The sequence below is a fragment of the Mixophyes fleayi genome, chromosome 4, assembly GCF_038048845.1.
Source record: "Mixophyes fleayi isolate aMixFle1 chromosome 4, aMixFle1.hap1, whole genome shotgun sequence".
NCBI classification, from domain to species: domain Eukaryota; kingdom Metazoa; phylum Chordata; class Amphibia; order Anura; family Limnodynastidae; genus Mixophyes; species Mixophyes fleayi.
Window position 1 is genome coordinate 14,585,574 of NC_134405.1, and position 5,555 is coordinate 14,591,128.

Consider the following 5,555-nt stretch of genomic DNA (forward strand, 5'->3'; position numbering starts at 1 on the left):
AGGGTCTCGGCTCCACGTGAGGGACGTTGCTTAGAAACCTGATCTGACCCACTCCAGCCCACGGTGCTCCCACCCTGTTACTCCTGACCTTTCCATGTAGGAGGGAAGAGGGGATGGGAAGGAAACGCAGAGAAGATTTATAGCCCGAGAGCTGCATAAAAGTCTTATTCCTTCCAGAGATTCAGGAGGGATGATTAAGTTTCATAACCAAAAGCAGGATATCCGTTTTGCAGAAACCATTGCTTGAGGGTTATTGTACAGAGCGGTCACTGCTAAGAATTTTCCCCAAAAAAACAATTGAAGATAACGTGTAGAACATGAAAGCCCCCGAAATGCTGCCAAATGCCTTTTCAGTGTCCTGGGACACTAGGAGGGCTGGGAGTTTCTGGCTATAGATATTGTAGATGAGATGATTGTACACCTCGTGTTGTCTGACACCTGGTTGCTTGGGACAACCCCAATTTGGTTTGGGGAAGGACCGAATTTAGATGGGTAGCCAAAATGTTAGCATAGATTTTTAAGTTGACGTTCAGTAGTGAGATGGCCTTATAGTTACTGCATGACTGTGGGCCTGGTTTAGGGTGACGACAATGTTGACCTTGGTTGTTGCGAAGTAAAATGCTGCCCTCTGTAAGATATTGTTGGTCAGATTTGGGGGGCTAATATGTTTGCTAATTGTTTATAAAATTGGGAAGTTAAGCTGTGTGTGCTGTAAGCTGAGGCTGGTTTTATGGATTTAATTACCTGAGTGTTTCTTCTACAGTGATTTCATCTTTAAGCACCTCCAAGCTCTCTGGGGACTTTCGCAGGCTGGCATGAGACAAGAGATTTGGAAGTTGTAAAATCTGAAATTCTCCACAACTATCTAAGATGGGTCTTAAGTGACTTAATGTTGGGAATCTTTTTGTTGGAGTAGGTTCGCTAGAATGGGGTCACACTTGTCCCCCTTATCGTAGTTGTTATAGATTTCTCAGAGTGATAGCTGCCATTTTTGATTTCCTACAATATGATGATGTATTGAAGTCCAAGAAACACCGTCAAGTCCATAAATATTGGGACATCGACACAATTCTTATATTTTGGGCTCTATACACCACCACAATGGATTTAAAATGAAACAAACAAGATGTGCTTTAACTGCAGACTTTCAGCTTTAATTTGAGGGAATTTACATCCAAATCAGGTGAACAGTGTAGGAATTACAACGGTTTTTGCCTCCCACTTTTTAAGGGACCAAAAGTAATGGGACAAACTAAACAATCCTACATCAAACTTTCACTTTTTAATACTTTGATGCAAATCCTTTGCAGTCAATTACAGCCTGAAGTCTGGAACGCATAGACCTCACCGGATGCTGTGTTTTATCCCTGGTGATGCTTTGCCAGGCCTCTATTGCAAATGTCTTTAGTTCCTGCTTGTTCTTGGGGCATTTTCCCTACAGTTTTGTCTTCATCAAGTGAAATGCATGCTCAATCGGATTCAGGTCAGGTGATTGACTTGGCCATTGCATAACATTCCACTTGTTAGCCTTAAAAAATTCTTTGGTTGCTTTTGCAGTATGCTTCGGGTCATTGTACATCTGCACTGTGAAGCGCCGTCCAATGAGTTCTGAAGCATTTGACTGAATATGAGCAGATAATATTGCCCGAAACACTTCAGAATTCATCCTGCTGCTTTTGTCAGCAGTCACATCATCAATAAATACAAGGGAACCAGTTCCATTGGCAGCCATACATGCCCACGCCATGACACTACCACCACCATCCTTCACTGATGAGGTGGTATGTTTTGGATAATGAGCAGTTCCTTTCCTTCTCCATACTCTTCTCTTCCCATCACTCTGGTAAAAGTTGATCTTTGTCTCATCTGTTGATAGGATGTTCCAGAACTGTAATGGCTTTTTTAGATGTTGATTGCCAAACTCTAATCTGGTCTTCCTGTTTTTGTGGCTCACAAATGGTTTACATCTTGTGCTGAACCCTCTATATTCACTCTTGTGAAGTCTTCTCTTGATTGTTGACTTTGATACATAAACAACTTCCTGTTGGAGAGTGTTCTTGATTTGGCCAACTGTTGTGAAGGGGTTTTTCCTTGACCAGGGAAAAAAAAATTCTGTCACCCACCGCAGTTGTTTTCCGTGGTCTTCCGGGTCTTTTGGTGTTGCTGAGCTCTCCGGTGCATTCTTTCTTTTTAAGAATGTTCCAAACAGTTGATTTGGCCACACCTAATGTTTTTGCTATCTCTCTGATGGGTTTGTTTTGATTTTTCAGCCTAATGATGGCTTGCTTCACTGATAGTGACAGCTCTTTGGATCTCATATTGAGAGTCGACAGCAACAGATTCCAAATGCAAATGTCACACCTAAAATCAACTCCAGACCTTTTTCCTGCTTAATTGATGATGAAATAACGAGGGGATAGCCCACTCATGTCCATGAAATAGATTTTGAATCGATTGTCCCATTACTTTTGGTCCCCTAAAAAGTGGGAGGCACATATAGAAACCGTTGTAATTCCTACACCGTTCACCTGATTTGGTTTCATCTGAATCGGTGCAGGGGTGTGGAGGATATTCGCCTACAAACAAACAAACTTCATATATATATATATATATATATATATAGATAGATAGATAGAGGTCGAAGTGTGCTTGTATATGTTGGTGTGTCATACGCCACTCCTTTTACTGTTTTGATCGTAAAAATTACTAAGTATCCTCTTTGACCACTGTGTATTTATATATTATTTAATTATTACTTATTCTATAACACTAATTTTATAATAGTAATGGGACATATAAACAAACATTCATGTTATGCCACACAGTAGCTGTGCCTTCAGTTCATATTATGCCTCATGGTTGTTCCTCTTCTGCCTAACAGTTGTGTCCCCAGTTCCTCCTCTGCCTAACAGTTGTGTCCCCAGTTCCTCCTCTGCCTAACAGTTGTGTCCCCAGTTCCTCCTCTGCCTAACAGTTGTGTCCCCAGTTCCTCCTCTGCCTAACAATTTTGCCCCCAGTTCCTCCTCTGCCTAACAGTTGTGCCCCCAGTTCAAGCTATGCCCAATAGTTGTGCCCCCAGTTCCTCCTATGCCTCATACTTACCTCTGGAGTACGCGTCTTTCATCCACAGGAGCTGCCTCACTAAAGCAGCCAAAGATAACTAAACACACAGCAGCTCCATTTCAGTAATTTTCAGCTTCTTTAGTTTAACAGCTGCGGAGTGCCAGACAGAAGTGGGTGATGTCTCATTTTTGGCACGCGTACCGGGGGTTGCCGACCCCTGGCCTTGAGTTTCATTATTAAACCATCTATCCATAACAGCAATAGTTAAGGTTTTATACCATTTTAACAATGGAATCAGTTCACAAATCTACATAAATTATTAAAGGGGTGTCTGGACAGTCCACTGGAGAGCATCTATACAGGTCAGCAGGAGAGGAAGTGAGCCATACACTTTATCTCGTAAGGAAACCACATCTTCGCCTTAATGACTTGCATAGTAGGGGAGCAATGATCTTTCCAGGAAATAGCTATTAAACAAATGGCTGCCCTGAACATGTGTCTGCTGAGTTTGTTACAGTGTTTTTACAGGTGGTCCTGAAAGGGCAGAGGTATAAGGGCATGTTGCAGGAGGATAGAGAGAACAGTAGCTGTGAGAGTGTTGACGAAGACATGAACTTTCAACCAAAAACACTTGCAAGACCGGGCAAGAGCACCAAATATGGTAAAACGAACCAGGATCTTGGCAGCCTCTCCATCAAAGGAGAGAGGAGTCAGGAAATATTTTATGGAGTCTGGTCGGAACCAGGTACCAACGATACAGAAGTTTATTGGCCTTTTCCTTATCCCTAACAGAAGATTTGGAGATCCCTTCCCAGATGTCCGACCAGTCCTCCTCGTCCAGTACCTCACCAAGGTCCCCAACCCAATTCATAACATGAGAGGGTATGTGGGGGGTAAGAGAAGTAAGCGTAAAATGGTAAAGAGAGGAGATGAAGCCCTTGGACGAGGAAGCACATATGGAGACAGCGGTCTGGCAGAGATCCTGGGGAAGGAAACACAAAAGAAATTATGGATTTGCAGATACTGAAGAAAAGCTGTAGAAGGAAGCGCGCGTATATGTCACGAAAAGTGGGAAAGACGCTTTGCACTGCGAGTTCAATGATAAAATGAAGTCCAGATACAAACCAAGCAGAAAAAGGATGAGGGTGAAGACCTGTAGAGAAATCGGGGTTATAGCAGAGAGGGTCAAGAGGAGACAGTGAAAGGCCTATTTATAAATACAATTACAAGTTAATGACCGGATGGGAGTGGGCCTCAGGAGGCCATGGGAAACGTGGGGTCCAAAGAAGCGTAGAAGTGGAGAGAGAGGAAAGCGAGTCAGATTCCATATCATCCCAAACTCGAGAGCCAGGAGGAGAATGCCACTGAATACATTGTTTGAAGAGAGCCAAATAGAAGTATTTCTTAAGATTCGGGACATCTAAACCACCTGCCAGGCCTCCATGTGCAGTTTTAATGATGGCCGCCTAGGGGTGTGACCTTCTGTTCGCCACCCTTTCTCAGCAGCCTTCGGGTGTGTTATAACAGTATAACCTGTGTATAGTGATCTCTGTGAATCAGGTGTGTGATATCTGTGTAACCTGTGTGTAGTGAGCAGTCTGAACTGTCAAATGTGATCTGTGTGTATCAGGTGTGTTATACTAGTGTAAAGTGATACCAGGTGTGTGATGTATGTGTGACCTGTGTATAGCTATCTGTGTCTATCAGGTGTGTGGTATCAGAGTGACGTGTATAGAGATCAGTGTGTATCAGGTGTGTGACATGTATATAGTGATCAGTCAGACCTGTGAAATGTGATCAGTGTGTGATATTGGTGTGACCAGGAAGGTATCGGTTGACAGGTTGCTATTGACTCCAGTGTATAAGACATTGGGAATTGAGCCCATTTGGAATTAATCAGCACGGGGAATCAGAGCACCCTAATCACTTACATTTTGTAAGGCAGAAAAAATATCTAAATTTCTGGAATGAAATTTAAACAGAGACCTTAAATTTCCAGAAGTTCCCAACTCAGGCATTTGTGACAGATTTCAATTGGATTTTCAATTGCACTAACTGGGTGTAGAGGGCGGCCAAGACACCTGGACATAAGAGGACCATTGGAGGACGTACGATACTGTGTGAAGTCACTTAGCGGTCTTATGAAGCTGGATCAGAGGAACTTCTGAGAAACACTGACCAGGGCTCTACGGCTCATGAACAGAGGTCACACAGGGCCTCGTGTAGAATTTGACGCATTTTGCCACCAAAATGCAGATGTAAAATGTGTCCCAGCATTTTCCATAGTGTGCAAGGTATCTTAAGATCGCTGTGACTGCATACTACGTAAAAAACACAGATGCTGGAGGAAGATACACGTAAAACGCATAATTTAAGTTTATCATGCAGTAGAGAGAGGCGCTAGTCATCAAGTTGATGGTAATGACTAGCATTTTAATATGGTTATTTACTTCTTTTTTTTTTTTTTTTTTTTTTTTAAAAAGCAGGGTGCC

General features: G+C 42.7%; 1 protein-coding gene and 1 long non-coding RNA gene across 3 annotated transcripts in view; one reads left to right on the plus strand and one right to left on the minus strand.

Moving 5' to 3' along the window:
• Positions 1-5,555, minus strand: part of LOC142151067 (uncharacterized) — a 140,772-nt gene that overhangs the window by 68,567 nt on the left and 66,650 nt on the right. The window lies entirely within an intron of this gene.
• LOC142151046 (uncharacterized) overlaps positions 1-5,555 on the plus strand; it is a 219,974-nt gene that overhangs the window by 55,465 nt on the left and 158,954 nt on the right. The gene's annotated exons all lie outside the window — the stretch shown is intronic.